Genomic DNA, 14,348 nt, shown 5'->3' on the forward strand with positions numbered 1-14,348 from the left:
ATTTCCCTTCTATGGTTAGAAGGTAAAGTTCTAAGATGATACTGCCTAGATAAATGTAAAATCCCCCCTTTGTCTCTCCAAGAGGCTAGGATTTTTGTTTTTGCAGGGCAATAAGGGTTAAGTGACTTGCCCAGGGTCACACAACTAGTAAGTGTCAAATGTCTGAGGCTAGATTTGAATTCAGGTTCTCCTAAATCCAGGGCCAGTGTTTTATCCACCACACCACCTAACTGCCCCTGAGGCTAGGATTTTAAAAAGATTGGCCATGGCTTTTTCCTCCATCTTGGAACCTCGGAGGCCTCCTGGAAACAGGACTTTTAGAACAGCAAAATGCCTGGAAGACTGTGGTCCAAGGCCATTTTTGCTGGCTACAAGAGAAGCCTGTGAAACCAGAGGGAACATATAGCTCTTTTGAAAATTGAAGAAGAATATGCTAGGGATGAAACAATTCTATCTGGGCAAGAGATGTGCTTATGTGTACAAGGCAAAAAACAACACAGTGACTCCTGGTGGGAAACTCAAGAGAACAAGAGTGATCTGGGAGAAAGTTACTCAAGCTCATGGTAATAGTGGAATGGTTCGGGCCAAGTTCAGAAGCAATCTTCCTGCCAAGGCCATTGGACACAGGATCTGAGTGATGCTGTATCACTCAAGGATCTAGAATATAAAAACTGAATAAAATTACACATTTTTGCAAATGTATATGCTGCTTTGAATGCCTTTTCCCTATTCAAGATCTATTTGTTGGTGGTTTTTTAAAATAAATTTTACTTCATTCTCTAAAAAAATTTTAAACAAAGATTGGCCATGAAATACCTTTGACCAAAAACTCAAACACATATAGTTCCCACATGCAAGGGTTAGGAGAGACTATGCACATGCACAGGTACTCCTTTCTTCCAGGATCCAGACCTACTTTCAACTCTGATGATCTCTTAGTACCTCAAAGACAGCATTAAAAGTAACCTGGAGGGGCAGCTAGGTGGCGCAGTGGATAAAGCACCGGCCCTGGATTCAGGAGTTCCTGAGTTCAAATCGGGCCTCAGACACTTGACACTTACTGGCTGTGTGACCTTGGGCAAGTCACTTAACCCTCATTGCCCCGCAAAAAAAAAAAAAAAAAAAAAAAAAGTAACCTGGAAAGACTGAGTAAGGCTATCAGCTCATTTTTATAGGCCAGCACAAAGGAGAGGTTTTTCCTAAAGTACACTAGACAACCAAGCACTGATGATTAATAAGGCATTGCCTTTTTGTCCTCTTAACATGCCTGTGACTATACCCATACCCTACAGGGAGAGATGGGATAATGTACAGTTCCAAATAAAGGTTCACTTTCCTGTAAATTAATTGAGTTTGTTGGGAAACTCCCTTAATCCTTTTCTTATTTTTCATGGAATAAATATTCCATGCTGTAGAAAGAATGCCAGATGTGGTGTCAAAACATCTGGGTTTGAATTTTACTTCTCCCATTTATTAGTCTTTGTGATCTTGGGCAAATTACTTAAACTCTCTTGACATATCTGTAAAATAGAAATCACAGATGTTCACACTGCCTACCTCACTGGAGCATTTTTAAGATCAAATGAGCTAATGCATATTTTTTAAAATTTAGCCATAAAGCGTTATATAAATGCCAACCACTATTATTATTACTCTTTATATCTCCCACAGTGCCAATCATAGTACCTTGGACATAACAGTCACTCAGTATTCACTGAAGGAATGTTTGAATTCATGAACAGTATTTCCCTTCTCCAATCAGACATGTCTTGCATTTTCTCATTCACCAACCCCAAAGAACTCATATAATTGCCACCTACCTCAAGAAAATATGCTATATCAATAGTTTATGAAGAAATTTTAAAATGTTCATTTTTAAAGACATAAAATAAAAAGAAGTTTCAATGATTATATTCATTGGATCATTGTAGACAAAACTAGATAACTGAAGAGATGAGGTCTACTTTAAAATGTTTTTGCTACCACTTGACTCTCTACACTAATCAAATTAATTGGATCATTGCCAGAAATCTACTCTGCACTCCAGTATCTTCTGTGTAAACTACAGCTAGAGTCTAAAAATAAAGTTTCATTTTATTCCCCAATCCCAAATGCCTTACATGCCTCTTGCCCTCAGTACTGTGTAGCAATTAAAATATTTGTGTGGAAAAATAAAAACTGTTGAAAAATCAAAGAACCTAGTTGTAAAATAACTTAGTGTCCTAGCAGTTGAACAGAAAGCAAGCTCTTTCATCTCATCCCACTTCTTTCTTCAGCACTTATCAATTAGCTTAAAAAAATTGGAAAGAAAACTATGCATCAACCTATCTGTAATGAGTTAAAGCAGGGCGGGGGGAAGGGTACATTGATTTGCATTTCCTTCACCATCCCTTAGAGAAACAAACAAAATAAAGAGCATAACTGGACTTGGGCTTGGCCAACTAATAATAAGTTATATTGAATAATAAAAATGACCAAAATGTCCATCAATATGTTGTTGTTTAATAGAGAAGAACCTTAAACCTATTCTGTTCAATTCTACCATACAGGTTGGGAAGCATCCATTTTCCCAAAACCGAAGGAGGAGACTTCCCTATTCTCTAGCCCACTATACTATTCTCTAAGTAACATTTTTCTTTGGCACTCTTCATCTATTTAACAATTCATTCACTCAAAAAACTTTCATTTTTATCATCACTCCACTGTGTATCTGCTATCCTTCCTGGGTTTTTTCAACTCCACAGAGCAAGATGCCCCTCCCAAGTTGAGCTCATCCCCCCATAATCTCATTGTTGTTGTTCAGTCATGTCCAATTTTTCATTACTCCGTAGACCTCTGCCCATGACTTTTTCTTAGCAAAAATAGTGGAGTGGTTTTCCATTTATTTCTCCAATGGATCACCAATACATAGGCAAACAAGGTTAAGTGGCTTAACCCAAGTTCACACAGCTAGGAAGTTTCTGAGGCTGAATTTTAACTCAGATCTTCCCTACTTTGAGCTCAGCACTTTATCCACTATGCCACCTAGCTGCCTCATCACCATGAAGCTAACTCAAGCCTTGAATGACACTACCTCCTTCATCCTCCTCTCCCCTCTGAATGGAGGGCTAGAAGGGAGAATATTAAACTTCTCCAAATTCCTTCCTTTATAAATGGAAGAAACTAGACTTTGGGGCTCACTCCACTCTGTATCTGTTGCCCTGCCTGGTTTTTTTCAACCCCACAGAACAAGGTGCCCCCATGCTAAGTAACCTGATGTCTCTCCCTTCCTGCCTTATTCTGTATGTTGTCTCCTCCCCCCACCCCCATTAGATTGTAAGATCTTCAAGAGCAAGGACTGTCTTTTTATTAATTGTATCCCCAGCACTTATTACAATGCCTGGCACATAGTTGTTAATTAATCACTGTTTATTGGATTGGATAGATATTCATCATGATCATCATCATTAATGATCACCATCATTTTTAAGGGCTTACTGTGTATCTGGTAGTGTACTCAATGTTAAGGATACAAGAAAAGGCAAAAACAATCTGTACCTTCAAGGAACTTATATTCTAATGGGAGAGACAGCATGCAAACAACTATTTTCATCCTAGGCAATATTATGTACAAGGCATTTAGCCAGGTACTATAGGGAAAAGAGAAATGAAGACATGGGTCATGCCTTTGAGAAGCTTAGAATTTATTAAAGAGGGATAAGACAAGTAAGTACACAATTGACTATAATATAATGTGTGAGAATTTCTATGAGAGTCACAAAGTAAATTGCAAGGGAGTTCAGAAGAGATTATTTCTGGTAAGGGTAGAGGAGAGAATCAAGAAAGGTTTTACATATGAAGTGTCATTTGAGCTGTGTTTCCAACAAAACATCTAGTTGACTAAGTGATTTCTATGTATACATACTTGAAAAATGAGAAGCATTTTAATAGGCAGAGCTAAAGGGAAGGGCATTCCAGGTGAAGCAAGTAGCTTGAACAGAAAAAGGGAAAAGAAAGGCAGGACACATTTGTGAAAGAGCCATGAGGTCCAGCTTAGCTAGGGTACATGAAGGTGCATCAAGAGAAATAAGGCTGGAGACAATCAGGAAGTGCCTTAAGTGTATAACCTTCATTCCATTGACAATGGGTGGTATTGGTAATTATTCCACATTTACAATCACAATTAGAGCTAGTATAAATATGAATTTGATAAGTGTGAAAGATGACTTCGAAAGGGAGAGAGTAGAGGTGGGAAAACCAGCAACAGCCCAAGCAATGTATGATCTATTATAGATGACATTCTTAGAATAATACAGCTAGAAGGGACCTTCCTTAAAAATAACCTAGTCGGGGCAGCTAGGTAGCTCAGTGGATAGAGCACCGGCCCTGGATTCAGGAGTACCTGAGTTCAAATCTGGCCTCAGACACTTAACACTTACTAGCTGTGTGACCCTGGGCAAGTCACTTAACCCCAATTGCCTCACAAAAAATAAATAAATAAATAAATAAAAATAACCTAGTCCTTGGGGCAGCCAGGCAGCACAGTGGATAGAGCACTGGCCCTGGATTCAGGAGGAACTGAGTTCAAATCCAGCCTCAGACACTTTACACTTACTAGCTGTGTAACCCTGGGCAAGTCACTTAACCCCAATTGCCTCATCAAATAGATAGATAGATAGATAGATAGATAGATAGATAGATAGATAGATAGATAGATAGATAGATAGATAAATAAATAAATAACCTAGTCCAACCCTTTCATTTTACAAATGAAAAAAAATGGGCCTCAGAAATGATTTGTCTGAGATGAGTTAGAAGCAGAATTAGAGCTCAAATTCAAATTTATTGACCCTAATTAGATTCAATATTTTTTTTTGCTCAATACAGCACTGCAGTTTTGTCCTGATTTTATTTTTCACCTCAAATTAATCATAAGACTCACCAGAGTGACAACAAGGAGTAAATCTCTTGTTCTACCAGGCCCAGTAATAGGCCAAACCCCAAAAATGAGAGATGGGGGAAATTAATTCTGCCATTTCCAAAGTATCTGATTTAAACCATAGACTGTTCACTTTCATAAGAGTCTATCTGTTTTAGGAGCAGCTAGATGGTGCAGTGGATAGAGCACTGGCTCTGGATTCAGGAGGAACTGAGTTCAAATCCGGCCTCAGACACTTTACACTTACTAGCTATGTGACCCTGGGCAAGTCACTTAACCCCAATTTCCCCACAAAAAAAAGTCTGTTTTACACTGAGAATATTGATTATAATATATGCTTACAAATCATCAAACACCTAAGATCTCAGAACAATCAAATTTGCAGCTAACCTAAAATTTAAAGACACATAGTGATTATAAGAAAACTATAATATGTTACTACAAATCACTTTCTATGAGAAGTAGCATAAAAGGCATCAAGGAGAACATGTATGAGTAGCAAAGGAGATGCCTTAGTCATGTATTGAAAGTGAGAGACAAGAGACGGAAAACCTAGGTTGTACATGGGTGCACAGAAAATATCAAACCAGGGGAAGTTTCCATTACATCATGTGGATTCTTTGTGAAGAACTCTTAGAATTACATGGAATAGGTTATACAAATAAGGCAAAGAAGAGTTAAAATTTACACCAATTTGTGTGTAGTACCCATGCATGGTAAATATCCTGTTGAACTAACTCAATAGGCTACCCATTTGCCTGTATATACTTTGTTCATCCATTTTGTTTTTCTAGTGTGAGTAGCTTAGCCAATTTCTTTCAAATTATCAGAGTTGTCATGGAGGGGACCTCATATTGTTGTAGGTATTAATGCAATTAATATAATATCTTTTAACAAAAGTATTGTGATGTTTAAAATCTATATTGTGTGATCACCTTAAATTAGAAGCTTCAGCACCAGTCTGTGGGCATTAAACATTTATTAAAACATACAGGTATTAACATGGAGTTCAGAAAGTTAAGAAAAGGTCTATCTAGCCTAGAGTTCCAGCCTGGTTGGGTTCTTCCTCCAGTCTTCCTCCACGAGCCTGCTTTAATCAGGAACTCTCCAGCAAGCTGATTGTGGAAGTTTTTTATAGGTCTGGAACAGAGGTGGTCCTTACACACTGCTTCAAGCTGATTGGTTGGCGTCATCCAAATCCATTGGTTTTGAAGGTTTTTAAAGTTGAGTTCACAGTCTAGTTTCTGAGAACAATACCTTCTTAAGGGCTAGCCAGGTGTGATTACAATCCAGTTAACTTGAAGTAGGCTAATCAGCAGTCAATCACTCTCACTTGATTCAACCAGTCTAGATTAATCTCCAGGTGGGTCTTTGAGTATCTGCTAAATCCCATTATTTCATCACGGTATATGGAGAATTTCATTACTGATAAGGAATTTGTCTGAATATTGTGTAGAATATCCCCCATGACAATGGCATACACCTTAAGTAAGCATATGTCTCCTTGTTTTATGCCTCATTTGATATTGATATTGATATTCGCTAATGAGTTAACATCCATCAAAATGAATAACAATCTGCCTTTTATTTCCTTACTAGGCCTCCCATTATCTTTTGATTCACTTAGCATTGGGAACATTTTTTACAGGGTTGACTATACTTGGAGTTCTTTGTGTCTGGGTACATTTAAATCATAATGTGTAAAGCTAAAATCAAAAGATACTACATTTACCTTCTCTTATTAACCTAGGGTACATTGAATAGATGGTAGCTATGGGGGAATCAGGCTTAGAGTAGAAATTGTTTGTTCTATTTTTCCTATAATACTTCCCAGAATTATGTATTCTAACTCCAAGAAGGTAGAAAAGAAACCTAGGTTTAATCAAAAAGGTTAAAAATAAAGTGTCCTATATCCAAGAAAGAGAATCTCTTGAGAAAAAAAGACCAAAATCTCAGAGAGCTAAATAAATTATTTTGGACATGTATAAATTCATAAAGAAGAATACTAGTGAATCTTGAGCTTTTCCAAAGAGGGAAGAAGCTGATGGAATTTTTTCCTTATGGGAAGGGATGTGAATGAGAAAGTTTATTGTAAAAGACAGGAGTAAGGAAGCAAATATAAATGCTGCACTTTTTATGGATCTGTTGTAAAGGGAATAGGTAATCCAGGTGATGGCATGCATCTCTATGAAAATAAATTTAAAACTAAAGGAAGGGACAGCTAGGTGGTGCAGTTGGTAAAGCACCAGCCCTGGATTCAGGAGGACCTGAGTTCAAATCTGGCCTCAGACACTTGACACTTACTAGCTGTGTGACCCTGGGCAAGTCACTTAACCCTCATTGCCCTGCCAAAAAAAAAAAACTAAAGGAAAATGAAAAATAAGATCTTTGGTGAGAAATCATCATTATTATCAACAAACATTTATTGGACTCTTACTATGCACAGGGCACTATACTCAGGAATATTTGGATAAGATGATAGAGTTACTTATGCTTTGATATTTCAATGATTGACATGGGTATTCTATCTACCAATGTAGATCTCAATTCACCCATGTCTTCTCATCCTATGATATTCTTGTTCATATCTTTCTGTAAATACTCCATAAAGGATATACTTAACAAAATGGAGATGAGATAACTTGTAAGATAGTGTATCCGATGAGTTTTGCCAAATGACAGAACAGTTGGTTGTCTGTGTGTAGTGACTATCTGTGGCACCATTTACCTGTGTGTCATAATATAATAAATATGCTTTGTTCATCCATTTTGTTTTTCTAGTATGAATAGTTAAACCAATCTCTTTCAAATTATCACAGTTGACACTGATGAGACTTCATATTGTTTCAGGGTTGAATGCAATTGATGTAATATCGTCTTTTAACAAAAGTCTCTGGAGAATTTCATTACTGACAGGGAATTCTTCAATTTGGATATTGTGCAGAATATCCACATGACAATAGCATATACCTTAATCAAGCATATGTCTCCTTGTTTTATGCCTCACTTGATACTGATATTTATCAAATCATTGAACAAAGTGTTTTCTGTGATGGCATCTGTCATGGAATCTTGTTTGATTGCAACATATACCTGGTAACTACCTTATTTGAGGAGAGGTTTTAAGACTTAATTTTGTTCTACCAAGTCAAATGTTTTTATTTATTTGTTTGTTTGTTTTTGGCGGGGCAATAGGGTTAAGTGACTTGCCCAGGGTCACACAGCTAGTAACTGTCAAGTGTCCGAGGCTGGATTTGAACTCAGGTCCTCCTGAATCCAGGGCCAGGGCTCTATCTACTGCACTACCTAGATGCCCCCTCAAATGCTTTTTTAAAAAATAAACAAATCAGGATCTTATATTCACTTGTATGATTGCGAAGACATAATCTGCTATAGAAAATTATCTTTAAAAGCCCAACTATTCCTATTAATCCTAGAACTGGTAATATAGTTGTGAGCTCTCTCTCTCTCTCTCTCTCTCTCTCTCTCTCTCTCTCTCTCTCTCTCTCTCTCTCTCTCTCTCTCCCCCTTTGTGTGTGTGTGTGTGTGTGTGTGTGTGTGTGTATCCTCTCTTTCCCTGTCCTTTCTCTCTTATCTCATAAGATTAGGGTTGCATTACAACATAGGGACCAAAACTTAAATTGGATGTCTCAGGAAGCCTCTTGCCTATATCAGCCTGGCAAATCTTAGGGATGCAGATTGCACTAGGTAAAACACTTTCCTAAACTAAGATTTAAGTCATATTTAAAGTCATGCTAGGGAACTTGGGTTTTCCCACTGTGACCCAATCTGTCCAGAAGCTTGCTCCCTTACAGCCCTAAGCCTATTCTCTAATATTAATCACCACACCATAATTATTTCTAACCTTTTTCCTTTCTCTTGTGCATACTTTCTTCAGAAGAGGTTTGCCTAGAAGATACCCAGAATGAATTTGCACACTTCAATAGAACTTTGAGGAGCCTTTGGTGGCTAGTCCATATATGTTTTATCTTGTGCTCAAGGTTGTGCTCAAGATTGAAATTAATCTTTGTCACAAGGACAGATGCATGATAGATGCTTCACCACAATTCCTTCCCAATAAATATTAACATTAGCTGGACCCAGAAAGCCCCCTTATATCTTAAAATAATCCATCTTCCAGCCAATGATCCTCTTCTCATATTTTTGTCAAAGAAATCCTCTAGAATAGCATACAAATTTGGGGCAGCTAGGTGGCACAGTAGATAGAGCACCGGTCCTGGAGTCAGGAGGACCTGAGTTCAAATCTGACCTCAGACACTTGACACTTATTAGCTGTGTGACTCTGGGCAAATCACTTAAGCCTCATTGCCCTGCAAAAAAAATACAAATGCCTCTGTTTTGGTGCAAAACTGGTTTCAGACTACCTTTCCAGGACTATCACACGTTATTCTCTTCATGCACTCTATAGTCTAGCTATAATGGCCTATTGGCTGCTTCCATGTATGCAACACTCTATTAGAATTCCCAAAATCAGATCCAGTGCTATCTCTTACACAAGCCTAATCTTGATCCCAGCAGCAGTTAATGATCTCCCCCCAGAAATCATTTGGTATTTACTTAGTATATAATTTTATATTTATTCACTTATGTTTGTGTGGCTCCTAACTAATGTAAACTCCTCAAGGACATAAACTATTTAATTTTGATCTTCACCTCCTCAGACCCTAGCACAGAGCCTGGCACACAGTAGGTATTTAACAAATACTTGTTGAATGAATAAATGGTGAAAATATAAATCCTTCACATAAAAATGTTGTGGAAGGCAGAATGGTAGAATGGAGAAGAGAGCTGGCTTCTGAGTCAGGAAGGTCTAAATTCAAGTCCAGGCTCTTCCACAAACTGGGTGTGTAACCCTGGACAAGTCCTTTAACCTTTGAGTTCACTTCCTCACATAGTATCATCTAATAGAGTATTAAGGTAGTAGACTATAAATATGGTCTTTCCATTATAGCTAAGAAGACACCAAATCTGTTGTCATTTATGTCTATTTATTATCCCTTTGTCCCCTTATCTTCAAATGTTCCTAGAATTATCTGATTTAGCTAGTTCTCATGCAAGCTTTTCACAGGGTTATTTTGCCTTCCAATGACTTTTTTGTTTTGACAAGTAATATTCCTCATAATTTTCCATCATCCTGTAAAATTTTGAAAATCAGCATGTACTCCAAGCCAATGATATCCTTGGCTGCTGTGTCCATTCTCAGGGAGGAAATTTGGAGCAGAAAATTTGTTTCTGTATGAATTTTGTAACCTTTGGCATTTTTAAATAATTTTTTCAGGTACAAGAGTTTACCACTCTATGTACCAATACTTTTGTTTTCATATTTTAAAATGAATAAGCCTAAATTAATTGGGTAATGACTTGATTTCTTCTTGAGTAATGATTTGATTTCTACCACTAAGATCTGGGGAGTCATAGGAAATAGCTACTCTTAGACATCACCCAAAACAAGCTTCCCAAGAGCCTAAAAACAGTGAGATACTATTTAGAGTGAAGAAGATACTTCAAAAATTCATTTCTGATTCCTTTTTGAAATATCTAATGACAGGAACACATACCTTTCAACCTGGACATTCACATCTATTAACTTCCTCATAATGCTAATGAAACTCAAGAGGCAAAGATATTTCAGAAAAGATCAATCAATGTGTTTTTAAAAATATTCAAGCATTGGGGCAGCTAGATGGTGCAGTGGTTAAAGCGCTGGGCCTGGATTCAGGAGTACCTGAGTTCAAATCCAGCCTCAGACACTTAACACTTACTAGCTGTGTGACCCTGGGCAAGTCACTTAACCCCCATTGCCCCACAAAAAAAAAATATTCAAGCATTTGACTATTGTATGTGATGCTAATGACAGCCATATTAGACTACTACCTTGGAATTCACATTTACTCAAAGTATATAAAACATGTATTCAGTCAATACAGATGTTTGCAACAAGACTGAGGCGACTTGCAAGAACAATTTAATCCTATACCCCTAGACTTGATTTCATTGAAAGGGACCAAGTAAAAACAGAAAATTGCCCCCAAATTTTTCTGTAAATGGAATGTTTGGAGTAAAGTGACACCTCTTTTCTTCTGCCTATGGATATTGTAGAGAGACCTCTATGTGAAAATTCGACTTTTTGTCAAACCCTGATTGCTCAACATCAAACTGATAAGATAATACTGTTTTTCTTTTTTTTTAATGTTAACCCTACAGACTATAACCTATGGTATTAGAATGATATTAACTGAACCTAGAGTTCAGGAAAGAAGTTTTGGGGAAAACACTCTGCATTTAATTTTTTGAAAGAGAAAAACTAACTTTCTGCTCTAGAAAGTATAGTATTAAATCTCATTTTAATTGTCCAAAGATTTTTTTAATGTCATGTTATTATCCAAATGCTTTAAATTTTGGGTTTTGCTATTAATTTGAGCAGTATTGGATAGAAATTTTGTAAATAATACTAGAATAAGTTTGTATATATCCAAATAGGAAATAGCAAGGTATATGAATTCTAGACCTCCTTTTGAAGCAGCACAAGGCTGTAAAATATGGAGCAAATTTTGTCTGGCAACATTCTGGTTCCAGCTGACTAGAAGTCCCTAACTCATAAAGAAAAAGAAATGTGCGGGCAGCTAGGTGGCACAGTGGATAGAGCACTGGCCCCAGATTCAGGAGGACCTGAGCTCAAATCCATTCTCAGACACTTGACACTTACTAGCTGTGTGACCCTAGGCAAGTCACTTCACCCCAATTGCCTCACACAAAAAGAAGAAGAAGAAGAAAAAGAAATGTGAAGTATGGTTCTCTGGCCTAAAGTTTACTTATGCTAGGAGAAATGCGACATCTTGCTACCAACTTATTTGTGCCTCAGGAATTATTATAGTTTCTTATTGGATTTTCATTCTTCTCTGAAACTTCCCTACTACACATAACACACTCTGATAGAAAAAGATTATGATACAGTGTAAAGAACATTAGATGTGTAGTCAGGAGACATCAGTTTGAATACTGGCTCTGTCACTTTTGAGTTATCATCTGCTCCTATGACTTGTGGGACATTTGACAAGTCATGTAACCCCTTTGTGCCTCAGGTCTTCATCTGTAAAAGAAGAACGAGAACTATTTTATGACCTGCCTCACAGAGCTATCATGAAAAAAGTATTTTATAAACATTAAAGCACTCTAAAAATGTGATTTCTAATTCAAAAGCTAGGCTTCTAAATACTCCTTCTTCTGAATAAAAACATGAGAGAAGGAAAATCTGGTTCAGAGTTAAGGATAGTTGCATAAAATTTAGACATGGAAGGAACATTAAAGAGCAACAAGTCTAATCTTGTTTTAGAGATGAGGAAACTGAGTACCAAAGAAGTTTTGGCTTGGCCATGATCACATGCAAAATAAGTATCTGAGTCAGGATTTGAACTCAAGTCCTCTGTATTCAAATGTAATGGCCAAGGAAGTATTGTTTAAACTTCTTCCCCGTTCACATCTTTTAACATCTTTAGTTAAATAAAAATCTTTGACATCTGAGGCACAGAATTGGAGCTTAGACCCGCTAATGGCCTTAGAGAGTACTATAGCAGTGGCATTCTAGTGTATTAGAATGGACAATGAGCAGAAAAAATCATGAAGAGGTTATAACTTTTTCTTTTTAAAAATCCCTTAGAATTTGTCTCATATCCTGGAGCTTTTTGGATCAGATTCTGGTATTACTTTAGAAAGAAAAGTGATTTATATGCCTCTTGTATGTGTACTTCCATTAAGGATAGTGGATGAATTTCTATGGATTCCTATGGATTCCCCAATTATACCCAGGGGGAAATGAAGCTTCATGGTGGGTGGGGGGGACAGAGAAAGAGAAAGGAGCAGTGAGGAGAGACAAGGCAGAGATCAATTCAACCCAGAAATAGTTTCCTTTGGATGGCAATGAGGCAGCCTCCCTTGACTGCAAATAAACCTTGGTCTTTTTGCAACTGATCTGTGAAAATCTGCCTTTCTCGCCAAAGGGAGATCTGCTGCAGAACTACTGTCGCACGTTGTTATTTCTCTGTGTGTGCAGCATGCGGGAAATGTGACGTTCTCTGATAAATTCCTTGTAACTGTGTAGGCGAGGGGATCTAAAAATAAAGAGGGAATATCTATCATTAAGGTATCATTGCGCCATTCCTGCTATTTGAAGTCTAACATATTCCCTGAGCCTTCTGCTTTTTAAGCCTCCTTTCGGCATTTCGGGTGGGTATTTGCAGAAACTCACAGCAGTGGCTCCCAAGCCAGACCTCAGTGTGATTGTAAGGATGAGCTAGCTAATTATGGCAACATTAAAAAAAGGAAAGCCAGCCACTCTAGTGGGCTCCTTGCTTTTCTCAGGTCACTGATGGAGCTATGAATAGGAATTGTCTAAAGAACTGCTGCGACCCTCACCCCCTCACCCTAGTGGATTAGGTGATACCTCTTTTCCTCACATAAATATTGAGGTCCAAAAGACCATTTGAGCTATTTTTTCACACATACCCCCTTCACCTTGAATTTTAAAAAGTACTGGGGAAAAAAACACACGAACCTTGAAGGAAAGAATAAAAACAGAAACTTAACATAAGTGCACTGTGAGCATTGGTCAGGCGCAGAAATATTAAAGTAAAAATTACTCCCAAGGCTGATTATTGAATGGGATTCCATATAGTCCAGTAGTTATGAATTTGAATTTCTTTTTAAATACCCTTTGTAAATTGAGGGGGTGGGGGATGGAGGAGATTATATCTATATACACACATATACATATGCATATATATATATACATACATATGCATATACACATATGCATATACACATATGCATATATACATACATACACATACACATATACCTATACCTATACCTATACCTATACCTATACCTATACCTATACCTATACCTATACCTATACCTATACCTATACATATACATATACATATACATATACATATACATATACATATACATATACATATACATATACACCCAGCTGCTTTTTAATGCATCTCCTTTCTTTACTGTAGAGGCGGTGTGCGTGTGTCTGTCCGTGGTACTGAAACTGGCTCTTCGAGGGATCCACATCACATGACTCTCCCCTTGGCTGGATCCAAAGCTCTAGAATCTATCAGATTTTCCAACCGACTGGAAAGCCTAAGGCAAATTCTCCATTGAACGTGGCTCTGCGGAAGAAATGCTTTGGCTGGGAATATCACATCTGGATTCAGGAAGCTGAGGCAAAGCATTATATCTTGGATTGTAAATATTGGGGTAGGAGAAAAGAAAAGAAGAAAGAAAGGAAAGAGAAGAGAAAGGAGAAAAGAGAAAGGAGGAGAGAGGAGAAAGAAAAGAGAACAGAGAACAGAGGAGAGAGGAGAGGAGAGGAGAGGGGAAGAGAGGGGAGAGAGAG

At 37.6% G+C, this 14,348-nt stretch overlaps 1 pseudogene; it reads left to right on the plus strand.

The window, feature by feature from the left end:
* Positions 1-330: 330 nt before the first annotated feature.
* Positions 331-661, plus strand: LOC122744333 (annotated as a pseudogene).
* Positions 662-14,348: the final 13,687 nt, after the last annotated feature.

Source organism: Dromiciops gliroides, chromosome 2 (genome assembly GCF_019393635.1).
Source record: "Dromiciops gliroides isolate mDroGli1 chromosome 2, mDroGli1.pri, whole genome shotgun sequence".
Lineage (NCBI taxonomy): Eukaryota > Metazoa > Chordata > Mammalia > Microbiotheria > Microbiotheriidae > Dromiciops > Dromiciops gliroides.